The sequence below is a fragment of the Pecten maximus genome, chromosome 2 (genome assembly GCF_902652985.1).
Source record: "Pecten maximus chromosome 2, xPecMax1.1, whole genome shotgun sequence".
In the NCBI taxonomy this organism is placed as follows: Eukaryota; Metazoa; Mollusca; class Bivalvia; order Pectinida; family Pectinidae; genus Pecten; species Pecten maximus.
This window is the reverse complement of record NC_047016.1, coordinates 16584255-16610459: the sequence shown is the minus strand read 5'-3', so window position 1 is coordinate 16610459 and position 26205 is coordinate 16584255. Positions and strand designations below refer to the sequence as shown.

Sequence of the window (26205 nt, the reverse complement as noted above, 5' to 3'; positions counted from 1 at the left end):
GACTGCTTCTTAATCGACCACTTGGTTTCTCAGTATTTTGTGAATATCCCTCCAATATACTTACCATACTAATAAAAACCCTGTCTTCCCCTCAAATATACCTACCATACTAACCCTGTCTTCCCCTCAAATATACCTACCATACTAACCCTGTCTTCCCCTCAAATATACATACCATACTAGCCCTGCCTTCCCCTCAAATATACCTACCATACTAATCCTGTCTTCCCCTCAAATATACCTACCATACTAACCCTGTCTTCCCCTCAAATATATCTACCATACTAAGCCTGCCTTCCCCTCAAATATATCTACCATACTAACCCTGTCTTCCCCTCAAATATACCTACCATACTAATCCTGTCTTCCCCTCAAATATACCTACCATACTAACCCTGTCTTCCCCTCAAATATACCTACCATACTAACCCTGTCTTCCCCTCAAATATATCTACCATACTAAGCCTGCCTTCCCCTCAAATATATCTACCATACTAACCCTGTCTTCCCCTCAAATATACCTACCATACTAACCCTGTCTTCCCCTCAAATATACCTACCATACTAACCCTTTCTTCCCCTCAAATATACCTACCATACTAACCCTGCCTTCCCCTCAAATATACCTACCATACTAACCCTGCCTTCCCCTCAAATATACCTACCATACTAAGCCTGCCTTCCCCTCAAAAGTTCCTACTGTACTAATTCCAACTATAAAAAACCTCAGATACACATAACTCCTGTGTAAATGCCAGGCGCTGACTGTGATTGAAAAAAATGGCTTGGAGCAACTCAGGCAAACAACGATTTGGTGATGATTTACATAACAATGTCCACAATTATTGGTCATAGAACCAAAATTGGTTGCCTAAAGCAGAAGCGTTGCCAGATAACAGTCGTCATATCAATATAAATGTATGTGCAAATCTCCAAAATGTGATGATAAATGATGGCTGTATCAGATTTTATCACTAGTGTAAGTTGTTAACACAAGTTAAGCTATTGAAAGTCGACCTACCTTCATATTCAGCTGGGTAAAGTCGACCATATACATGCTCTAGTTCAACAGTGTCTTGAACAGTTTCATAGGCTCAGAAATATGTAACTTTCTACAAATACAAAGTATGACAGATTATTGTTGTTATGATCATTTGATAGGTTATAAAATACAACTACTGTCAGACTATACATAAATGTGTAGTGAAAATCCTAGAAATGTTATTGAAAGTCAATTTGTTAATGTATCAATTGCCATCATAAAGAATAATAAGATGTTCTGATTTATCTGCAAACTTGTTATAATTCCAACTCAACCAGGACAAATCCATTGAGAGACTTTAACAGTAAGAGCTAACACTCCCTTTCATAGCAGACATTGCATGAGGGAAAGCAGTGGTGTACTGCCAATCAAGAATTTATATGTATGACAATGGATTGATGTCCCTTTCAAATCTTTGCCTGGGCATCCTTTATTGGTCCCATACATCTCCCCTAGAATGTAAATATGCTCAGTGTCCCATATATGAACCATTTTAAGGAGATTTTGCAGCATGAGCTGATCCCCTGATGTAATTATGGCAGCCATATTGTGTGTGTTTGGACATATATTATGTTTGTCTCCCTGCTATTCACAGGGAATACAAATAATGACCAGGAGTTCATTAAATTGTACGTGATAAGTGACCAGTGGCATTAAATCGGCCTTGATAAGTGACCAAAGGTCATTGTGAGTGACCGATGTTCAATACTGACCACTAATATACGTCAAAAGCAGATGCCACTATTCCTGCAGAGGAATCGACCAGTTGAATATAATTCTTGTTAGATACTGCCCATTGTCCAGCGTGATAAATTGATGGCTGAAGATTGATTGAACTCTGTGGGATATTCAGATGACTATAGCTGGCAGCACGGAATTCTAATTGACCAATGTCTAGTGTTAGAACTTCAAGTCACGGAATTAGCCTATTTGACCAGCAGGACCTTATGTGGGGAATGTCCCAAGGCCTAATTTGGAGGATGACGGATGGTTCAACAATAGGCACAGTGTCCATGCAGATGTACTGGTCTCTGTCCAAATCAGGCCACCTGTACCAGATGACACAAATATGTATTAAAGGTGTTTACAATAACAAGTTTTCACTGGACAGTCTTGACCACTTGACCATTCGTGTCCTGAGAGGACCATCAGATAATAACACTGGTACTTCAACCCACTCCCCTCTCATTGGAAATTATCATGTGTGCTGCTGGTATGGGGGTTCTGAGGGGGTGGATGATGGCGAAGGCTAGGGAACAGAGGGGCATACTGAGGGGGTGGATGATGGCGAAGGCTAGGGAACAGAGGGGCATACTGAGGGGGTGGATGATGGCGAAGGCTAGGGAACAGAGGGGCATACTGAGGGGGTGGATGATGGCGAAGGCTAGGGAACAGAGGGGCATACTGAGGGGGTGGATGATGGCGAAGGCTAGGGAACAGAGGGGCATACTGAGGGGCATACTGAGGAACAGAAATTGAGTAGAAATGAGGTTATATTAGTGGATGGATAATGAGTAGAAATGAGGTTATATTAGTGGATGGATAATGAGTAGAAATGAGGTTATATTAGTGGATGGATAATGAGTAGAAATGAGGTTATATTAGTGGATGGATAATGAGTAGAAATGAAGGAGTATTAATGGACAGAAAATGAGTAGAAATGAGGGAGTATTAATGGACAGAGAATGAGTAGAAATGAGGGAGTATTAATGGACAGAAAATGAGTAGAAATGAGGTGGTATTAATGTACAGAGAATGAGTAGAAATGAGGGAGTATTAATGGACAGAAAATGAGTAGAAATGAGGGAGTATTAATGGACAGAGAATGAGTAGAAATGAGGGAGTATTAATGGACAGAAAATGAGTAGAAATGAGGTGGTATTAATGTACAGAGAATGAGTAGAAATGAGGGAGTATTGATGGACAGACCACAACACACTGGTGTGTCTCACATTCGGATAGATCTGCCTGCATTACTGATCCCAGACAGATCTGCCCAGATTTTAGGACAGTACTTTCCTCATTTCACAACATAAAGAGGCGTAATGAGACCAAAACCTGCTCTTGTGTCGGTGATCACATCACCATGGTAATAACAATGCCCTATTGTCCAACGCCCCATCTGTCATCTTGAGCATCTTTTCCATCTTTTGTGACAGCCAGCTGCAGAGTCTGACAAAAGTCGTCTGACAGGGTCAACAGTCATTTTTGAAAGATATGCAGAAAATATTTAACTTATTAGAAAGGGACGTCTGCCAGTGTTGTCTCAGGACAGTGGGTCAAATCCCTCAAACTGATAAGTGGAAAGTATTTTTTGTCCTAAAAATATTCCTTTAATGATACTCTAATTCCTTGACAAACTGATTATTGTTTAAAATATGATTTTTTTTTAATATGTAATATCACATGATGTAATCCAGACCCATGGAAATATTGTGTCGTAGGCTGGGTCATAATGTGATACCATGTCGGTATGAAAACCCCAGGCTAGGACACGGTTTCATAATTTCAGTGCTGAATGTACTAGGTAGCTCTTCGTAGCTGTACATTCAATCTTAGGAATATCAAAGTTTTATTTCTTTAATTCTCTATAAACTATTATCAGTAGATTGGTGGTTAAAATGAGAAGACTTGACATGTGAATTGGTCATATCTACATTCTAGATCTATTGTAAATCTTAATAGATGTATATGAATCAATTTCAAAGATAAATTTAAAATCAGACCTACGGCCAACATCCATCATTTGATAATGTCTATCGCAAACTCCCTTAGTGATCATCTTAACATTGAAAAAACAGTTTCAAAGAAACACGGAAGTTGAAAGCAAACCTCACAGTCAGATGCAATACTATGTATAGAATGGCAATCAGAGGTAATGACAGACTGAAGTGCTAGGTCAGAGGTGAAGGTCATGGTTGAGAGGGCAAGGTTGATAACCCCACCCATAAAGAGAGATGGCAGGGAGCCACTCTGGTGCTATGATGCAACGGAGGAAAGATAAGCTAATTACCTTAGAGAAACCTAGAGAAACCCTGAGGATTGATTCAAAGATCAGGTGTTAGAACATGTCATCTTGTAGATAGAAATACACTTTAAAAGATTTTTAAAATTTTGACTTAGCTTTGAATATAACCTTAACATTCATTCATTGATCTACACTTATCTATCATCTTCTGTAAAGTTCATTTATACCATTTAATGTCTTGTTACCTAACATTCTAGGAAACAATTTTCTGTTGTATAAATCCTCAGGATAGATAACTTGGACCTTTGTGTCTTTCAGCTGTAAAATATTTATCATCCTTAATTAAGATGAACTTAATCATACAAAAAGCAATTTAAATGAATGATAAAATGCATGAATTAAAAAAAAAATCATCTGCAGTTATTCATCTGAAGATTGAATAGATGTTGGCATCTGATTTTGTCATTGTACAAGAAATTTCATGTTGGGTTCCACACCCTGTAATACTGTATTTCAGTCTTTGTACAAGCTAAGCTGGAGCTCCGAACCATCAGATCGTCAACAATAAATTCCCCTGATCTAATTATAGGGATATGTGACAATGCCGAAGATTTCAGGGGAGATAATTTGAACTGATGGCTATAATGAGACATTGCAATTTTGTGGGCAGTTTAAATAGGATGTCCCTATTGGTGTTAAAAATAGCTATTGTAAATGTCGGGTTTTGATTGAAGAATGATGTTAAGTTGTATCTTAAAGTGTTATAGGTTTAATGTTTTGGTGGTGTCCTAAATGACGTTTTTGGTTATAAATTATTTTTTTTACTGATAAACAATATGCAAATTTCCAATACATGCTGATTGAAAAATAGAATCAAATTAACTGATTCCCATGAAGTTAACATCTCAGCACTTGTATTCCTTCAGAACCTCGGGCTGGAAACATGACATTATATAAAATGGTTTCCAGTCATGATGGTTTTACTGTACAATATAATTAAGATTTATTATCACATTTGTAATAAGAGTTGTTACACCAGCTCTTATATATATCTACACGTAAGATACAACCCAGACGTTGTACTGTAGTAAATAATACTGCTCATTTCTCAATAATATTCATAAAACACAAAGTCTGTGTACAAGATGGCTGAGGTTTATGTCATTAATTTGTGTCTGGTTTACTACTTTGGTAATGGCTCTTGTTTAGGAACTTAACACAAGAAAAAACACCACAAACGCGACAGAACTTGTCAGTCGAGATCTATGCTGACAAAAAACACGGACATGCTACTGTTATCAGAGGCTAATATCGTACCCTCATCTCCAAGAACAGGTAATTAGTTTCATCACCAGGTAACCAACATTACAAGGTGTGACATTTTTATTGCTTGAAGGGAAGAAATATCTTAGGATTTTAAGGGGAGATAATCAAATTATGCCCTACTGTATCTTCCCGAATGTTTTATTTCGTAACACAAAAATAGTCCGCATCAGCAACATGTTTGATTCATTAGGCAATACCATTACGGCATATGTTGTCATGACAACACATGGATACTCAACTTCCCAATCAAAATTCATCGTCCAATCATACAATGCGATCACAGTTTTACGATTCAGATGATCAAGAAAAACAGATTCACTTTAATCGTAAATTAGTCCAATGTTTCATAGCTTGGTAATGGGTTACATTGTCTGAATTAGGAAATAACGAGTGTTTCCTCCACTGTACTTAACTTTTGCTGAACTTCCACATTGATGAATGCGGAAATTAGTAGCAAAAAACAACTTTTCTGTTGATTGCTCGAAAGATATTGGATACATGATTTGATTCATGTCATTGAACAGGAAGTCCATTTTTGAATACGTCTGCAGAGTAACGGCCCCTGTTTTATGTTCAATGATATGATCTACTGATTTATTGATTATCCATAATTTTCATATTATTTTTTTCTCCCTAATTACTAAAACACACGAGATATTTCAGACTTATTATCTTTGAACATGACAGAGAATGAATTAATGCCAGACTAGCAATAAAATGGATCTGAGGTCTGGTCACAGACACCAGACCCATTAAAAAAAATTCTCGGTTAAAATTCTACAGATGGTCGAAGTTACATTCTGTTGGCAGTAGTGGTCCCTTGTGACAGGTTAAAATTGTCCTGTCTGAACACTGCTGTAATAGTCCCAATATTGTAAATTACAGCTGAGCTGATGATGTAAAGATTTCTCCCAATATCTCCCCTGTGAATAAAAACAGATGTCACCTATAAAGTGTTCATTGTTTACAGATATAGTTCTTTGTCTAACATTCCTTTCAAATTTCCTTTTTAACAAACTGAAATTCTTTGAAAACATACAACAGTAGTTGGTGCGTCCTCTTAAAAAACAAACTTCATATCATCTCTGTTTCATTGGGGAAATGATTCTCGATATTGGATGGATTTCCTTTCAAAACTCTCTATCAAATTTTTTTAATCGAATTACTTCATTAACTGTTATAGATTTTGTCATTGAATAAAATTGAAATTTAATTCTGCAAGACAATGGAACAGGACATGATACAGGGTCGTTTTACCAGATTTTTTCATAAATTCTAATTGAGACCTCTGCAGCTTTACCAATCCTCTGACGGCATTTTTTAAAATGGAAACTGGAAGGTTGTCATGCTTTGCAAGTTAGTACTGAGGTAAAGTTCTGTTTTACAACAATGATAAGTGGTCAGAATGTTGTAAATATGATCAGAGTTATTACATTAAAGCAAGGTGATCAGGGTCCCTTTTGTAATCAATCATAAGTTTGGTATACAGTATCTGTAGGTATACAAACCAAGATCCACTTTCATGTCAACAATTTCATGATGGTTCATGTGACATTTGAAAAATTTGATGTTACTTGTCATTTGAATTTGATAAATTTTTAAAAGTCTATTTTGTGTTTTTGTCCCTGTACAGATAAGACAGAAGTCTACTTGATATTGTGTTACTGTAGGGGGTACTTGGCCTTTTTTCCTGGTCATGTAACATTATTAAATTTTGATAAGGGTCCCGGCCAGCACAGCAATGCTATGTTTGTTAGATACAGGGATTAGTGGGGGAGATTTGGTGTTGGGTAATCCGTTGATGGATTGGTGTGGCCAGGGGCCTCCTTGTCTGTAAGAGTATCAACCTTGACCTCTAATATAAACATACCACTTACATAAGGTTGCTACTAAGGTATCAGCATCATCGTTATTAGCATTTTTTCTTGTTAATGTCGAGTTTTGTTCCTTTTTTTATTTTTAACAACGCTTGTTTTGGTGATTTGATTTATATTTAGAATTTTTCAATACAAATAGATTCCTACTTTGAATAAATTATTGTGTAAATGCTGTGATGTTAGGGCAAGTTAAATGTATCTAGGTATCTAGGTATGTGTAGTTCAGCAGACCTGCTGAACAGGTCATCTCAGTATAAAGGTCACAAAGTGTAAAGGTCATAGGTTATCCCGTTAATCAAATAGTATGATCTAAGGATAAAACCGAATTGATGATTCATCTTCTGTCTGACTTTACAACATTCTAAGTCCTGAATGTGTTTACATAAAACATGATATATTTATCAGTAATAGAAATTATTATCAAAACATTTTACAGGAATATAATACAAATGAACTGAAAAATCTTTCCCTAAAAAATAAATGTATAATTGAATCATCATTGTAGGACTGTACTGATGGTATCTAAGGAAACCTTCATGAAATTTAAGTGATGGTCCTGGGATTTTGTTACCTTACCTGACAAAGGAGGATTAGTACCCCCTCCCTCCCGACCCCCTAGGGTTATAACGGGGTATATTACCTCAGTATATCATACCCCTTCTCACTTTATCACCACATTCACTGTAAACTAAGAGTACTGAAGATTTGTGAATTTCAGAATCTGAGGCTGATTGTAAAAAGTTTAGTTAGCTAAGCATTGAAACAATGTATTGACTTGTTTCATGAAAATTTTAAGTTGGACTTAAAACTTTTTAAAAATTCATTAAATCAAGAATATTTTTCCAGAGTACAGAGAACAAATATAATTATTAGATATTATTAACACAGTTTTGGACCAGTTTTATGTCTTGTGTTAATTGTGGCAAGCTAACAATTCCTGTGGCGGAGGTTCTGTAACATTTAGAAGGTGATAAGAACTCATTTGCTTAGATGGGTAAAATGTCAGCAGGGCGTCAGATTTCGACTGACTTATTTGTACAAATTCCTGAGCAGGCGATAAAAGTTATTTAATTTCTTCACATGTATCAAATTAAATAATTTATGTTTATTTAGTCGGCTTCCTATGGTCCTTCTCTAATATTGATTGATAGATCCTAGCTCCTTTTTAGTATCTTGATTAAAGAAAAAAGTGATGGCAAGACTGGATTGAAAGAAAAGATTGTATTTTGTTTTTTGTCAGTTTCTTTACATCAAAGTTTTTCAACATGATACAGATCTTGTGTGGACAAATGATTGGAAAGGTTAAGTTGATTTAGGCTAAAATCTTACCCTCTTTGGGGAAAAGGCCTTTGTAAATGTTTACAAGGAAATTTAACTTAAAGCTACTTCCCTGTATAACTGTCAAAGTGACTTGATTCTTATGTGGAAGAAAGTGTAAAGTGATTGCACCTGAAATTTAAGTTTTAGAGAAAAAACAACAATGTAGCCTGTTTTTATATCTATTTGTGAGAAAAACATAAAAACACCAATTATTTTCAGGATCTTTATGTCTTTCAAATCCATGCATGAAATTTCAAAGTACTAGTGTTGAGTTTCTGCTTACATAAACAACTGCAATAAGAAATTCTCAGAGGGAATTCTAAAATAACCATGCTACAAAAACTTTTTACATGTGAAAAGTAATACAGGTCGTTTTTGCCTGAAGCTGTATCCTGATCTACAGTGAGTTCGAAGCTTCAGAATTTCTTACTGACAATGTGTCTACTGTTACTTCAAATTTAATTTACTGTTCAGTGATGAATGTCAATGGTCAACCATAATTTCTCCTGATAAACAAAGCCTACACCCTCCCTATTCCCACATAATTCAGAAATGGGCATTTCCACAAACATGTAATTCAGAAATGGACAAAGAAGAATTAAGACTTGTTTATGTTATTGATTAAAAGAAAACATTGTCATATATGTTTGTTCTGTTATCTTATACCATGTTTTTCATTCTGTCTTTGTAGGTAAGTGGTCTTCATTAGTATGCAGTCGATGGGGTCAAGGGGTCAAATGTGAAGGCATTTGATTGGTTCATGAAGAAAGCTGCCATTAAATGGCCAAGGTCATTTATTTGTTCAAAAAGGTCAATGTGGATATGAAGAAAATCTGGTATAGTCTGAAACTGTTTTTAGTTAATACTGTTTTTGTCAGCATGATCATATTATATGTATTAGTGTCCATTTTCTACAAATCTCTGTGACATAATTGGTATTCAATAGCCCATATACCTATATGTTTTTTAAGTTTAAAGTCATTAAATATCATACTGTACAAATTATGTATGCCTAGTATCCTCTAGAGATGTATCTGTACAGCCTAATACTTGGCAGACCCAGTTTCTAGAAGGATGCTGACCTCAAAATACTATCCAACCTCTTGTACTATAAAACTATGAATGTCAAATGTCAGCCTTGGAAATGAATGAACAATTTCATGGGGTGATGTACATTAGAGTCCCACTTCTGTACAAACCAATTTTCTTCAGTTTAGTGGAAATGTGGTAATTTGTTAATGGAAAAATGACGTCCAATCTTCCTGATAAGTCTTTGAGGTATCTTTGGCAAACATCCTGTAAATCGGCTAGCGCTTCAGTTACATAGTCCCCTCCTCGTGAGAACAAAGTAAACAATATCTTATATTATCAAATAATCAACTCTTCATGGAAAACAAGTAAATAATATTAATATCATGAAAAAGTCAGCTCTTCATAGGAAAATGAAAATATATTTATATCATATAGTCGACTCCTCATTGGAAGGAAAAGTTAATAATATTTATATATAGTCAACTATTCATGGGAAAACAAGCAAATCATATTTATGTCATACAATTACAGTGTCGAGTTGTTTCCTGTGCCACGTTACAAAGTCAGATTAAGAACTTTTATGTAGATGTAATTAATTTAGAGTAAATTTGACAAAATATGTTTTTATGATAGAAGCCCTTTACATGTGTGTGATAGGGTCATTATACTCGAGTAACACTAGGGAATTGTTTAGTGGGTGGAAATGAAATTAGGGATAGCGACGTAATGAGTTTGTAAGTACCGATTTTATCCCAGTAATAAAGAGTTGGGTTTTCTAGATTTTACTTACCATTCTAACAGCTGTGGTGTTGATAAAACCAATATTTATCTTCATTACGCAGTTCAAGTGCACTTTTCGCACCTTCCAATTGTGTCATTACTTTCCTTCTTATCACCGAATGGTGTATATTCTGTATCACTATCAGTAATAGCAAAGTAATGCTTACTTCACATCCAAATCTAGAAAGTACAGATTACAGTTGTCCGATACTTGTGATAACAAATCGCTATATCAGTCATGAAAGATGTTTTGCATTTAATAAAAAATTACTTTATAGATATTAAATGTTTATTTTCTAGTTACACTAGAGGATTACATGATGAGATTTCACATCTCTGGAAATGAAACTTGAAATGAGAGGAATATTCTAAAGGATGGTCGTGTGTTATTCCATGTTTACCCAGCAATGGGACAGTGTCTATTACAGTGTAGTTCTGTGATGCACCTCCCACTTATAATAGGATAAACACTAAATAGTCTGTGGTGGCTCTAATAGGACATTTGTATAATATATGTTTGATGATATATAGACAACCCTTATTTCAGAATAAACACTATAGATATTCTGTATTGTTTCTAAAGGATATACATATGTTTGATATATGGACAACCCAGATTTCCAGATAAAGGAAAACTTCATTTAGATTAAATGTAAGATTATAGATGATAGCAGTATATGTTTGGATGTAAAGATATTGTAAATTTTTCTAGATAATAAAAAACAGTAATAGAGTAAATCAGAATATGGCTGCTTTATATATGAAATATAAAAGATTTATTCCTACAAGTGCCTGCTGTTACGGTTTCCTGTCAAGTGGTCAAGAGAAGTGACCATGCATAAATTTGTGATGGATTAAGTTATTCTGAGCATACCACCGTCCCCACAAACATGTCCTCATGGCCATTGTTCCTCCCGTCATCACTTCAGACCCCTATACTGCCTTCCCACTCCCCCCTCCCCCTCCCCCCTACAGGATAACAGAGGGGACCGTGATCATACTCCCTTCTCACTCTCACTCCCCCTCCCCCTACAGGATAACAGAGGGGACCGTGATCATACTCCCTTCCCACTCTCACTCCCCCTCCCCCTACAGGATAACAGAGGGGACCGTGATCATACTCCCTTCTCACTCTCACTCCCCCTCCCCCTACAGGATAACAGAGGGGACCGTGATCATACTCCCTTCTCATTCTCACTCTCACTCCCCCTACATGATAACAGAGGGGACCATGATCATACACCCTTCTCACTCTCACTCCCCCTACATGATAACAGAGGGGACCGTGATCATACTCCCTTCTCATTCTCACTCTCACTCCCCCTACAGGATAACAGAGGGGACCGTGATCATACTCCCTTCCCACTCTCACTCTCACTCCCCCTACAGGATAACAGAGGGGATCGTGATCATACTCCCTTCTCACTCCCCCCTCCCCCTACAGGATAACAGAGGGGACCGTGATCATACTCCCTTCTCATTCTCACTCTCACTCCCCCTACAGGATAACAGAGGGGACCGTGATCATACTCCCTTCCCACTCTCACTCTCACTCCCCCTACAGGATAACAGAGGGGACCGTGATCATACTCCTTTCTCACTCCCCCCTCCCCCCTCCCCCTACAGGATAACAGAGGGGACCGTGATCATACTCCCTTCTCACTCTCCCCTCCCCCTCCCCCTACAGGATAACAGAGGGGACCGTGATCATACTCCCTTCTCACTCTCACTCCCCCTCCCCCTACAGGATAACAGAGGGGACCGTGATCATACTCCCTTCTCACTCCCCCTCCCCCTACAGGATAACAGAGGGGACCGTGATCATACTCCCTTCTCACTCTCACTCCCCCTCCCCCTACAGGATAACAGAGGGGACCGTGATCATACTCCCTTCTCACTCTCCCCTCCCCCTCCCCCTACAGGATAACAGAGGGGACCGTGATCATACTCCCTTCTCACTCTCACTCCCCCTCCCCCTACAGGATAACAGAGGGGACCGTGATCATACTCCCTTCTCACTCTCACTCCCCCTCCCCCTACAGGATAACAGAGGGGACCGTGATCATACTCCCTTCTCACTCTCACTCCCCCTCCCCCTACAGGATAACAGAGGGGACCATTTATCTGTTTATCATGGAGCCTGGCAGTTTGTAATGTGTAGGAAAATTCCTCTCTGATAAGTGAAAATTGATTGTTAAGGCTTGGTCCTGGTCATGGAAGTGCTTGTAGGAAGTAGAGTTGATTAGTGAGGGACTGACCCCTTACAATACTGGGAGATCTACAGTATCATGATTTTAAAATGTATTTATATATGCTGTATGATACTAGTGTTCATTCATCAATGAATATATTCAATCCTTCCTTCATCATATTTATCTATATATTGTAGGGGGAAGGGGATGAGATATAGAGGAGGGGAAGGGGTTTAGGGTGGGGACTGAGATATCTATATATTGTAGGGGGAAGGGGATGAGATATAGAGGAGGGGAAGGGGTTTAGGGTGGGGACTGACAGATATCTATATATTGTAGGGGGAAGGGGATGAGATATAGAGGAGGGGAAGGGGTTTAGGGTGGGGACTGACAGATATCTATATATTGTAGGGGGAAGGGGATGAGATATAGAGGAGGGGAAGGGGTTTATGGTGGGGACTGAGATATCTATGTATTGTAGGGGGAAGGGGATGAGATATAGAGGAGGGGAAGGGGTTTAGGGTGGGGACTGAGATATCTATGTATTGTAGGGGGAAGGGGATGAGATATAGAGGAGGGGAAGGGGTTTAGGGTGGGGACTGAGATATCTATGTATTGTAGGGGGAAGGGGATGAGATATAGAGGAGGGGAAGGGGTTTAGGGTGGGGACTGAGATATCTATGTATTGTAGGGGGAAGGGGATGAGATATAGAGGAGGGGAAGGGGTTTAGGGTGGGGACTGAGATATCTATATATTGTAGGGGGGAAGGGGATGAGATATAGAGGAGGGGAAGGGGTTTAGGGTGGGGACTGAGATATCTATATATTGTAGGGGGAAGGGGATGAGGTATAGAGGAGGGGAAGGGGTTTAGGGTGGGGACTGAGATATCTATATATTGTAGGGGGAAGGGGATGAGATATAGAGGAGGGGAAGGGGTTTAGGGTGGGGACTGAGATATCTATATATTGTAGGGGGGAAGGGGATGAGATATAGAGGAGGGGAAGGGGTTTAGGGTGGGGACTGAGATATCTATGTATTGTAGGGGGAAGGGGATGAGATATAGAGGAGGGGAAGGGGTTTAGGGTGGGGACTGAGATATCTATGTATTGTAGGGGGAAGGGGATGAGATATAGAGGAGGGGAAGGGGTTTAGGGTGGGGACTGAGATATCTATGTATTGTAGGGGGAAGGGGATGAGATATAGAGGAGGGGAAGGGGTTTAGGGTGGGGACTGAGATATCTATATATTGTAGGGGGGAAGGGGATGGGGTATAGAGGAGGGGAAGGGGTTTAGGGTGGGGACTGACACAATATCTATATATTGTAGGGGGAAGGGGATGAGATATAGAGGAGGGGAAGGGGTTTAGGGTGGGGACTGAGATATCTATGTATTGTAGGGGGAAGGGGATGAGATATAGAGGAGGGGAAGGGGTTTAGGGTGGGGACTGACACAATATCTATATATTGTAGGGGGAAGGGGATGAGATATAGAGGAGGGGAAGGGGTTTAGGGTGGGGACTGAGATATCTATATATTGTAGGGGGAAGGGGATGAGATATAGAGGAGGGGAAGGGGTTTAGGGTGGGGACTGAGATATCTGTATATTGTAGGGGGGAAGGGGATGAGATATAGAGGAGGGGAAGGGGTTTAGGGTGGGGACTGAGATATCTATGTATTGTAGGGGGGAAGGGGATGAGATATAGAGGAGGGGAAGGGGTTTAGGGTGGGGACTGAGATATCTATATATTGTAGGGGGGAAGGGGATGAGATATAGAGGAGGGGAAGGGGTTTAGGGTGGGGACTGACACAATATCTATATATTGTAGGGGGAAGGGGATGAGATATAGAGGAGGGGAAGGGGTTTATGGTGGGGACTGAGATATCTATATATTGTAGGGGGAAGGGGATGAGATATAGAGGAGGGGAAGGGGTTTAGGGTGGGGACTGAGATATCTGTATATTGTAGGGGGAAGGGGATGAGATATAGAGGAGGGGAAGGGGTTTAGGGTGGGGACTGACAGATATCTATATATTGTAGGGGGAAGGGGATGAGATATAGAGGAGGGGAAGGGGTTTAGGGTGGGGACTGAGATATCTATGTATTGTAGGGGGGAAGGGGATGAGATATAGAGGAGGGGAAGGGGTTTAGGGTGGGGACTGAGATATCTGTATATTGTAGGGGGAAGGGGATGGGGTATAGAGGAGGGGAAGGGGTTTAGGGTGGGGACTGACACGATATATATATATTGTAGGGGGAAGGGGATGAGGTATAGAGGAGGGGAAGGGGTTTAGGGTGGGGACTGAGATATCTATGTATTGTAGGGGGAAGGGGATGAGATATAGAGGAGGGGAAGGGGTTTAGGGTGGGGACTGAGATATCTATGTATTGTAGGGGGAAGGGGATGAGATATAGAGGAGGGGAAGGGGTTTAGGGTGGGGACTGAGATATCTATATATTGTAGGGGGAAGGGGATGAGATATAGAGGAGGGGAAGGGGTTTATGGTGGGGACTGACACAATATCTATATATTGTAGGGGGAAGGGGATGAGATATAGAGGAGGGGAAGGGGTTTAGGGTGGGGACTGACACAATATCTATATATTGTAGGGGGAAGGGGATGAGATATAGAGGAGGGGAAGGGGTTTAGGGTGGGGACTGAGATATCTATGTATTGTAGGGGGAAGGGGATGAGATATAGAGGAGGGGAAGGGGTTTAGGGTGGGGACTGAGATATCTATGTATTGTAGGGGGAAGGGGATGAGATATAGAGGAGGGGAAGGGGTTTAGGGTGGGGACTGAGATATCTATGTATTGTAGGGGGAAGGGGATGAGATATAGAGGAGGGGAAGGGGTTTAGGGTGGGGACTGACACAATATCTATATATTGTAGGGGGAAGGGGATGAGATATAGAGGAGGGGAAGGGGTTTAGGGTGGGGACTGAGATATCTATGTATTGTAGGGGGAAGGGGATGAGATATAGAGGAGGGGAAGGGGTTTAGGGTGGGGACTGACACAATATCTATATATTGTAGGGGGAAGGGGATGAGATATAGAGGAGGGGAAGGGGTTTAGGGTGGGGACTGAGATATCTATGTATTGTAGGGGGAAGGGGATGAGATATAGAGGAGGGGAAGGGGTTTAGGGTGGGGACTGACAGATATCTATGTATTGTAGGGGGAAGGGGATGAGATATAGAGGAGGGGAAGGGGTTTAGGGTGGGGACTGAGATATCTATGTATTGTAGGGGGAAGGGGATGAGATATAGAGGAGGGGAAGGGGTTTAGGGTGGGGACTGAGATATCTATGTATTGTAGGGGGAAGGGGATGAGATATAGAGGAGGGGAAGGGGTTTAGGGTGGGGACTGACAGATATCTATATATTGTAGGGGGAAGGGGATGAGATATAGAGGAGGGGAAGGGGTTTAGGGTGGGGACTGAGATATCTATATATTGTAGGGGGAAGGGGATGAGATATAGAGGAGGGGAAGGGGTTTAGGGTGGGGACTGAGATATCTATGTATTGTAGGGGGAAGGGGATGAGATATAGAGGAGGGGAAGGGGTTTAGGGTGGGGACTGACACAATATCTATGTATTGTAGGGGGAAGGGGATGATATATAGAGGAGGGGAAGGGGTTTAGGGTGGGGACTGACACAATATACTGTAGTGTCATATAACATAAATATTTGGCTGTTACCTCTTACACTGCAAAGTGGTTCAAATTCCTCACTGATAACCCAAAATTAATTGTATATATTCATGATCATGGTCAAGCTCTTGCTTGAAACTGATAAAGTTAATTAGCTAGTGGAACAAGAATTCTGACGCCCCTGTCAGTGTCCATGTTGGATGAAGGGTAGAGATCTGGCTCACCATCACGATTCCTTGGTCATTAATTTTGCACAAATCCTAGAGTCAGTCAATCCCGAAATAGCCATTACTGATGATGAAACATGACTCTGGAATTCTGGGGTAGATATTCAGCTTATCACATAGGAGGATGTTGGACAGAGGATCTACAAGTTGGTATCACAGAAAAGTTCTGTAAATATTCCAAAATGCAGAGTACCTAATAAAGGTATTCCCATGTAAATAGTGATCAAAAAGTATATCCTCATTTGCTTGTTTAGAAATCTCATTTTCACTTGTCAGCCTTCAAATTCTTTATCAGCAATTTCACATGGGAATTTTGAAAAGGAATTCAGTAAAATCATATTAGTGCCACAATTTTTATCAAAAATGCCTTCATAAAATTTGTAGATTATTCCTGTCAAATTTTCAGAATCATTATTTATTTCCGTCAAATTACAGATAATAGTAATGTGTATTTTATTCAGGGTTTTCCAGTGAGCGGACAAGAGGCACAGCTTAAAAAGGCTTTTAAAATAGTCTATATCATTCTGTATAATATTGTAGTGATAAAAAAATGCAATGTAACAATCAATCAGGTTTTTATATCTACCGTATTTCATTTTCGCAAAAAGATATTCACTTCAGTTTCAACAGAAGCTGATTGATGAAGAAATAACTCAAATCAGGTCCTTTTCTTAGAACCTGCTTCCTTTCTCAAGTTACTAATGTGAACTGGTTGATAGGGGCGACCTTATTTTATGGTCTCTGAATCATCATTGTTTCCCCCTAAAAAGTGAAATGGACCAACCAATATCAAAGGAAGGTAGTGTCAAGCTAAAAAAATTAGGGTAAGCAGGCCTTGATGAATCAATGGCCACCAAATTATATTTGAAATATAAAGCGCATCTAGGGGACAAATTCTGAGACAAGTTTGGCGTCAATTTCGTCCCAGTTTGTAATGACCCATTACTAGTGATCATATTATGACAGAATCTCAATGCCTTTGTATCGTTTATTGGTCAAATTAGTCCCATGTTTTTTATGTCCAAGAATTCTTTACATCTTCTGCTCCTCCAGTTGCAAACATTTTCGCTATTGGTCGACTGATTGTTGCTGGCATTTTATAGCGTTAGGAATTTTTTGGAGGCGATAAAAATCATCCAACCATCTGGATAGCACGATAAAGTTTGGTGGCACACGGACATTATACAGATACAATAAATTTAATTTCTGGGCAGAAAGAAAGCGATGTCTTTGGAATTCATTGTTTCCATCAATTGTCTGTTGCGTATGGTGTATTTGTTCCACTCTATCTTGTGATCATTGTGCAGTGACTTAATAAACAACAAAGTGCTTTTATATATGTCCTCTGGTGTAGAGATTATAGTCTTATGTCTGGGATAAGTCTCTGATGAACCCTACTGATAGCAACAATTTGTGGCTCGGTATATTAATGCTACAGGGACCTTACTCCTCTATCATACTTCTATATTGACAGCCGAGGAAAACTATTTATGATGGCAATGCAAATAAAGCAATATTTTAAAAAAGGAAAATGAAGAAAAATCTATTTATTTTTTGTAAAAATTTTGATGTAACAAATCTGTATATTAAATCCTGATGGTGGTTATTTATCATGGTAAGTTGAATGAACATTTAATTGAATAATTCTGAAATTACCATCACTCCTGGTTTTAAGAGTTTCACCTAATTAATTGTCCTTTTAACAAGAAGTGACCTAATTAATTGTCCTTTTAACAAGAAGTGACCTAATTAATTGTCCTTTTAACAAGAAGTGACCTAATTAATTGTCCTATTAACAAGAAGTGACCTAATTAATTGTCATATTAACAAGAAGTGACCTAATTAATTGTCCTATTAACAAGCAGTGACCTAATTAATTGTCCTATAAATAAGCAGTGACTTAATTAATTGTCCTATTAACAAGCAGTGACCTAATTAATTGTCCTTTTAACAAGAAGTGACCTAATTAATTGTCCTTTTAACAAGAAGAGACCTAATTAATTGTCCTATTAACAAGAAGTGACCTAATTAATTGTCCTATTAACAAGCAGTGACCTAATTAATTGTCCTATTAACAAGCAGTGACCTAATTAATTGTCCTATTAACAAGCAGTGACCTAATTAATTGTCCTATGAATAAGCAGTGACTTAATTAATTGTCCTATTAACATGCAGTGTCCTAATTGTCATATGAACAAGTAGTGACCTACTGGTAATTATTTGTCCAACTAGCAAGCAGTGACCTAATTAATTGACCTATTCAGGTTGTAGCAATGCTATAAGTTTTATTACCAGTTTTGTTGAGAATTTTAGCCCTTTCATCACGTTTCATCACTTGTTTGAAGCTTATATGGATGAGGGACGATAAACAAGGCGTCAGAATTAATTTACACACAGCAATGAACCTGTCACATTCATTCTAACTTCACCTTTTAAAGTCAGTGTTAGAAGATAATTGAATTTATGGTTAAATTCAAATGAGATGAATGAAATTTTCATCTTAACCAATTAATGTTTGTTACAGAATTCAAATGTTTGTTTAAATGTCTTTTTAAATCCTTTGGAATAATTTATGAATGATTTATAACAAGATAATTGCTCTAATACATGTTTTGTTTATAGATGTTTAAGATGGAAATGTATGAACGATTTATGATGGACAGCTTACAACTTGAATATTTTTAGCCTTTCATTCAACTGAAGAAAAGGTGATTTTGTGAATTGTTCTACAAAATCTTTATTGACAATGTTGATTTTACACTGTAAAGAATGTAATCCGTTTGTTGTATTTGGTGTTGGATTGCAGATCATCAGTCATGTTGAGAGTTGTAAGGTTGATTCTCTGACAGCTGTGATTTACGAGGTAGTCATGAGGGTGCAAAAAATACCTGGAAATTTAAATCTACAAACTCATTCAAGTTTTTCCATGATCAGAAAGAATTATGGCTACTAAAGATACTAGGGCTCCAGATTGACACCAGGGGCACTGCATTAGTTTTATGCGATTTAAATGTTCTAAAAAGATGATCTTGGTCGCGGGAGTTCTGGAGATTATGTGCATGTACTAATTTCCTGCGGCCAAATGTCTCATCTCGGGTCACCTTTTTATGAGAGAAGTCCCGCAATGATTGAGGTGGCAATGTCGGTTAAAAGGTTTTTTTTCATTCTTCCCTCAATCTGTGACGACTCGCGTAGAGATTAGCTACCCCCAGCTGATATGTAGCAAATTAACATAACTTACTTTATTACAGTTTCAATAAAGCTGAATTCAAATGAGAAAGGTCACTAAGGTTAAATCTGAGGAGCAAAGCTTTGATTGAAGAATATATTTACGATTCATTCAACCATAAACAAATTAAAAAGGACTTAGTGAAGTATTTGTAGATGTGGTGTCTTTTCCAGATGTCACAGCCCAGCTTGTTCTGAACTGGTATAGGATTAGACAGGGTGCAATAGTCAGGAAGATAGGATAAAATATCAAATCAAGAAATAATTGAAAATAAATTAGAAAATAGAGTCTGTAAACTGTTAGTGGTAATCCCTGTTTCCATATACAATAGCAGTAATGCAGCATGTTCAGGTCTGTCAGTCACCTTGGGAACAGACCTCGGTAAAATGATGTTGAAATTGATTACTCAACAAGATTTTTATGTTGATAACCCTTAATTGAATTTCTGTAAGATTACATTTTGTGAAGAACTAAAAATATTCTATAGATCTTTTCAGCTCATTAAGTTTGTTATTGGTAAGAGAGTAGTGAGTTCATTCTCCGGAGTAAGTAATCTCATTAGGGTGAATTGATCATCTAGTCTTTCTTCTCACACAATGGAAAGGAATGAATGCTCAAGTCTTCTATTTTGTCATTCATGATATTTGTAGGATGCGAGGGTTGTAATCCGTTTGTACTCGAGGGCTTGTGTTAGAGTGTCTTCTGAGTACTCCGTAACAGATGTACGCCATGTTTACATATGTAATGTTACAGTCTCTATCACATCTGGCATGCACACTCCTATCTGACATGGCGGCACATGCACAAAAAATGTCACTTACATTCTGGATCACGATTGGACATGACCAGAGTGAGGCTTTGTGACACAGAGATATGACAACCCCGAAATCCTCAGCGAAATCCTCAGCGTTAACATTTTGCCATTCCTGTCATTCATGGTCTATCTTTGTTGATCACGACTCATCAGTGCTGTGCTGACCTAGACTGAAACTCAGGGGAGATAAGTCAGATAATCATCTCAATGCACTTTCTAGCTGGAGACAACACTCTGTTACATGCTCATTTGAATGGGGTGAGGGAAATGACACGGCTGTCTTACAATCCAGCGCTACATGTGCCCAAGAGGCAGCCGACAGCATGTTTTTCTGTACTGATTTTCTATGGGGAATGAGTAGGCTGAGGGCATACCACACCTCCAGTGAATGCCCGGGGTGAAGTTTTGGTAGGAAGTGTCATATCCTGATGATCTTATGCTATCAGAATAAGAGTGAGTGCACCCTTGTAGTTCTAATGAGGTCACCAACACCCCAGGGGTCTCCTCCTCCCTCCCCTATCCTCCCCTTCAATTTCTGGATTTGTCATATCACACACTCCCTCCCTGATCTGCTCCTTAGCCCCTAGCTATTTCTGATTTGTCCGACAAGAGTCTCAGCAAAAATAATGGCTTCAGAAATGATTCCTTCCTTATAATTTAAAAAGGCATTTTTCTCTTACAAAACTAATTTGACAAACCCATTTCAAAAAAGGGTGTCCCAACGAGGCAAATGACATATAGAATATGTAGGATGAAATGGCTCTGAAGTAGGAGGTGTAATAGGGGGTGGAGAAAGAGTCATTCTACGGACACCCTTGTATAGGGGAGGGATACACCAGTATGTATGTACTGGTATTATAGGAGGTGGAAAAAGATGTAAAAGAGTTGAAGAACGCAATACCATCTTCAGCTGTAGTTCTTCCTCCATGGGGAGAAGTATGGATGTAATAAACTTGTGGGTAGGGGAAGGTTGATTGGAAGCTGTAATTTGACAGCATCCTATTGAGTAAGTGCTCCCCAGGGGAGGGGCAAATGTGATATAAAAAATCTTTGTTGGTGTACAAGGTGGTAAAGATGTGGGTTTTCAGCAGGGATAACAATTTAAATGTGAGGTAAAACCTCCCACATGTCACATTCAAACAGAATAGATTGTGTCCTTATGTGTAAATCACACCATCTAAATATCTAAACCAGATCCACACACAAATGGCCAGAATGATGTTTTCTCTTATTACTGAAATGAATTCCTATTTTTTGTGACACTTTCACAGTAAATAGTATAAATGCTTACCTTCCAGAAGGGAGGGTTAAAGTTTAGGTATAACTCCCCCATCACAGTTGGAACATAAATCTTGAACCAAGTGTTATGGCACAATTCCTTGGGTACATGTGTTTCTTTATGTTATAATGTACTGAAGTTATACAAACAGTCTGTGTAGTCCTGTATGAACCTCAATGGAGGGAAGGTCTGTGTAGTTCTGTATGACCCTCAATGGAGGGAAGGTCTGTGTAGTCCTGTATGACCCTCAATGGAGGGAAGGTCTGTGTAGTTCTGTATAACCCTCAATGGAGGGAAGGACTGTGTAGTCCTGTATGACCCTCAATGGAGGGAAGGTCTGTGTAGTCCTGTATGACCCTCAATGGAGGGAAGGTCTGTGTAGTCCTGTATGACCCTCAATGGAGGGAAGGTCTGTGTAGTCCTGTATGACCCTCAATGGAGGGAAGGTCTGTGTAGTCCTGTATGACCCTCAATGGAGGGAAGGTCTGTGTAGTCCTGTATGACCCTCAATGGAGGGAAGGTCTGTATAGTCCTGTATGACCCTCAATGGAGGGAAGGTCTGTGTAGTTCTGTATGACCCTCAATGGAGGGAAGGTCTGTGTAGTCCTGTATGACCCTCAATGGAGGGAAGGTCTGTGTAGTTCTGTATAACCCTCAATGGAGGGAAGGACTGTGTAGTCCTGTATGACCCTCAATGGAGGGAAGGTCTGTGTAGTCCTGTATGACCCTCAATGGAGGGAAGGTCTGTATAGTCCTGTACGACCCTCAATGGAGGGAAGGACTCGGTCTGTGTAGTTCTGTATGACCCTCAATGGAGGGAAGGTCTGTGTAGTCCTGTATGACCCTCAATGGAGGGAAGGTCTGTGTAGTCCTGTATGACCCTCAATGGAGGGAAGGTCTGTGTAGTCCTGTATGACCCTCAATGGAGGGAAGGTCTGTGTAGTCCTGTATGACCCTCAATGGAGGGAAGGTCTGTGTAGTCCTGTATGACCCTCAATGGAGGGAAGGTCTGTGTAGTCCTGTATGACCCTCAATGGAGGGAAGGACTGTGTAGTTCTGTATAACCCTCAATGGAGGGAAGGTCTGTGTAGTCCTGTATGACCCTCAATGGAGGGAAGGTCTGTGTAGTCCTGTATGACCCTCAATGAAGGGAAGGACTCTGGGTGGGGGAACTGAGGAGGAGTTGCACCAGATTAATATACTATTACACTTAACAAATGAAGAGTAAAGACACTGTACCTGATAGATCCCATGGGGCTGATAAAAGAGGGCTGCTTGTAAGCTGTATGATAAAGAGGATAACTGTATAATGAATTGGACATTTCCTAACCTTCTGATTCCTATAAAATTTGGGCTGGAATTCACACTGATTATCTGGGCCCTGACTGAGTGAAGTCAGATTTGAGGAGTATTTCCTACTAAGATATAGGTATGTCTGTTAGATCCCTTGGGACCTGTAAGAAGATACAGATCCTCTTGGAAGGGTTTCTTATGATCTACTACATTAATACATACCTTATCTATACTGTTATAGTAACAGCAGGGGTAACCAACATGCTTCAGATAAGACAACTTTCTGCCAGATTTGAATCTGAAAAGTATAATGATGTAAAAATTCTTTATTTACTCATTTTCCAATTACTCATGAGGGTTAGTTTTTTGTGTGGAAAATTGGAAAAGTAATTTGTTGCATTGGTGATCATTGATTAGTAGAAAACATTGTATGAATTAGCTTTCATTGGTTGAGGGATCACACACCCATAGCATCATTAGGACCTTCTGTTTTAGTAATAATGAGTTCTTCGATACTCCTGGTATGACTGCTGTCAGTGATCTGCGGGCAAAACAGGAGGACTGGATCAGCTCCATGTAGACTTGATATTCTATACTCAAGTCAGTATCAACAGATTATTTCCAAAATCTTTTCCCTGAAAGGCATATTGGGAATTCTAGAACATGTACAGAATCGAACTGTTCTTTGTGAAAATCTCTGAAAGAATATTAAATCATATGTTTAAAATATACAAAATAATATCTAACAGTAAACAAAAACTCTTATTCTGTTGAGTTTTAAACAATCATCTTCTTGTGGCTTCAGATATTTGTCAGAAACTCGGGAAATCTGAAGGCGTTGATATCTGAGGGGGTGTAATTTAAGCTGACTAGACGTTTAAGTTTTGTATGGTATCAGTATAAATAGGGAACTTTCCTCTATATCAACAGTTCATTTCACTGCGGGATGTCTGTACAACGCTTGCAACAGCACTGTATCAAGCTGCGCTGTCCATCAGTAAAAAAATGTTTGTTTGAAAAAGGTTCGGCCCTCATGTGTGATCACATCTCTAGTTTCTGATTGGCTGACAAATTATCACATGTTTGATAAAGGCCATAAATCACAGGAATGGCTAAAAAATTGAGAACGGAAGTATCCTTCAAACAAATATATATATGTATACATTTCTAAATAATCTATCAAAATTCAATTTTTTTAATTTTTGTTTTCAATGCCTGGTTTCCAAATAAATATGTATGTTTCAGTAATACTTTAAAAATGTCTCTGAATATAAAATCAGTCTTTAATGCTAAAAGGCACTTTAAAATTCTGGATTCCATGTGAGCCAGTGCACTCTTTGTTGGTCTAGAAATAGCAGATAAAAAGACTTAAAAAGCAGGTACTGAAATCTGTAGTTCAGGACTTCCTAGAATGAAAAGCACTTGGAAAGAAACAAATCTTGAGAAAAATCTTTGATAGAATTTCACTGTCAAATTCAAAAAAAAAAAGTCATGGTTATATCTATTGATTATGCTATGCATTCAGCATCATTTCCTTTGCATCTATTGAGAGTGGAGCGTCAGGCAACCATTCTTGTCCTGTCAAAAGACACATGAATGTGTTAATAAAGGTGTTCTTGGTAGAATTTAAATTTGATTATCAAGGATTCTGAGAAGGTTCTGCCGATTTCTCCTGGGGAATAAGCAGGAGGTCTCTGCTGCTGAATCTGGGTAATGAAAATGTTTTATGGCATGATTGGTGGATTTTCCACCAAAATAGGTTGGATTTCTGGAGTGTTCACTCCTTCATCCTCAGTTTTCTGTAGTACTGACCACTTGACACATTCATACATAATTAGGGAGGGTTCTGTTTTTCATCTTAGTCCACAATTATTACTGGCTGTTTATTTAGTATTTTTAATGATATGCTCACAGTTCCCTCCCTGGTAGAAGTATGATGGATTCTTTGCTTTTGTTCTTATCACCAAAATTATCTTACCACAATTTTGGGGCGGAATGCTATAAAAACTATATTTTATCTTTAAAATTCAATTCCCTCTTCTTATTTTTGAAAAATCGCAGCTCTAACTATTCCACCATTGCAAAGCATAGCTCAGCGGAAATTTAATGTGATTCCAGCCGAGCGATGCCTATACGATATAACAAACTGTTTTAGACTCCCATAAACCCTAATGACACTGCTATCATTTATCTCGCCTCTTCAGATTTTTTTTATCATTTTGCCGTTTAAAATATGATAAATTTGATTACTGTTAGAGTATACCTGTGAAATCCCATTATGCGATGTGTTAACTGTAAATGATGAAAATTATTGTACAAACACTGATAGATAATGTATGACAGAAGCCGCAGTCACAAAACTCAGGTTTCTCATCTATATTTCTGCCAACGGCCTGAAAAGCAAAAGAAATATTTAAAATAAAAAATAATCTCTCAAGGTTCCCTGTGTAGTCTGTATGATTCTAGTGGTAGGTATTGTCTCCCTGAGCAGTATAGACTTGTATCGTATCCAATTTTGTATAAAAAATTTATTCCAGTTTATTTTTAATAGAACAACATTTTAATACGACTTCCACAACATGTAAATAAAGTTAAAGCATTTAATAGATAACATTTGATAACGAAAAGACGACAAGAGTGAGAGAAAAACTGTCCATTGGATGAGTTCTATAATGAATTTATCTGCAAAGCACCCACAATATCTTAACAGAACGTGGTAGAGGATACTTGATGGATATCTAAATTGTAAAAATATTTTTTTATCCTTCAAGCCACAAGAAATAAATCTGCTCCGGACTATCTACGGAATCTACACACTGCTACAAGGAGTGTTGTATGATGTGAAATCTCCACTCTTCTAAATGAGCCGTACAATTCTCTCGCTGAAGTTCGTGATTAATTTCCAAGATGGTGGTGATACTTTTTGTGATGATGGCTCCACGGTTCCCGACATCGGCCATTGTTATCGGCTCCTCAACGTTTCGGCAATTATACTGTTATCGCCAGAGAGCTTTGGCCATCAAGTGGATTTTGATGATTTGGCAAAGTGTTTTGCGATCCAAATTTTCCCTCTCTGTTCCTCACTGAGGAAAAAATTTATTTGTGTTAGGCTGAATCTGGTGATATGATAACACAATAATGAAATAAATGATAGTGCATGCTGTAATTTTTGTAAT

General features: G+C 38.8%; 1 protein-coding gene and 1 long non-coding RNA gene across 2 annotated transcripts in view; one reads left to right on the top strand and one right to left on the bottom strand.

The window, feature by feature from the left end:
* The window catches only part of LOC117319745, a 38542-nt gene extending 37460 nt beyond the window's left edge, over positions 1–1082 (bottom strand). Inside the window, exon 1 of the long non-coding RNA XR_004530813.1 lies at positions 1022–1082. This is a non-coding gene — a long non-coding RNA (uncharacterized LOC117319745). The remainder of the gene's footprint in view (positions 1–1021) is intronic.
* Positions 1–26205, top strand: part of LOC117319734 (discoidin domain-containing receptor 2-like) — a 178359-nt gene that overhangs the window by 87019 nt on the left and 65135 nt on the right.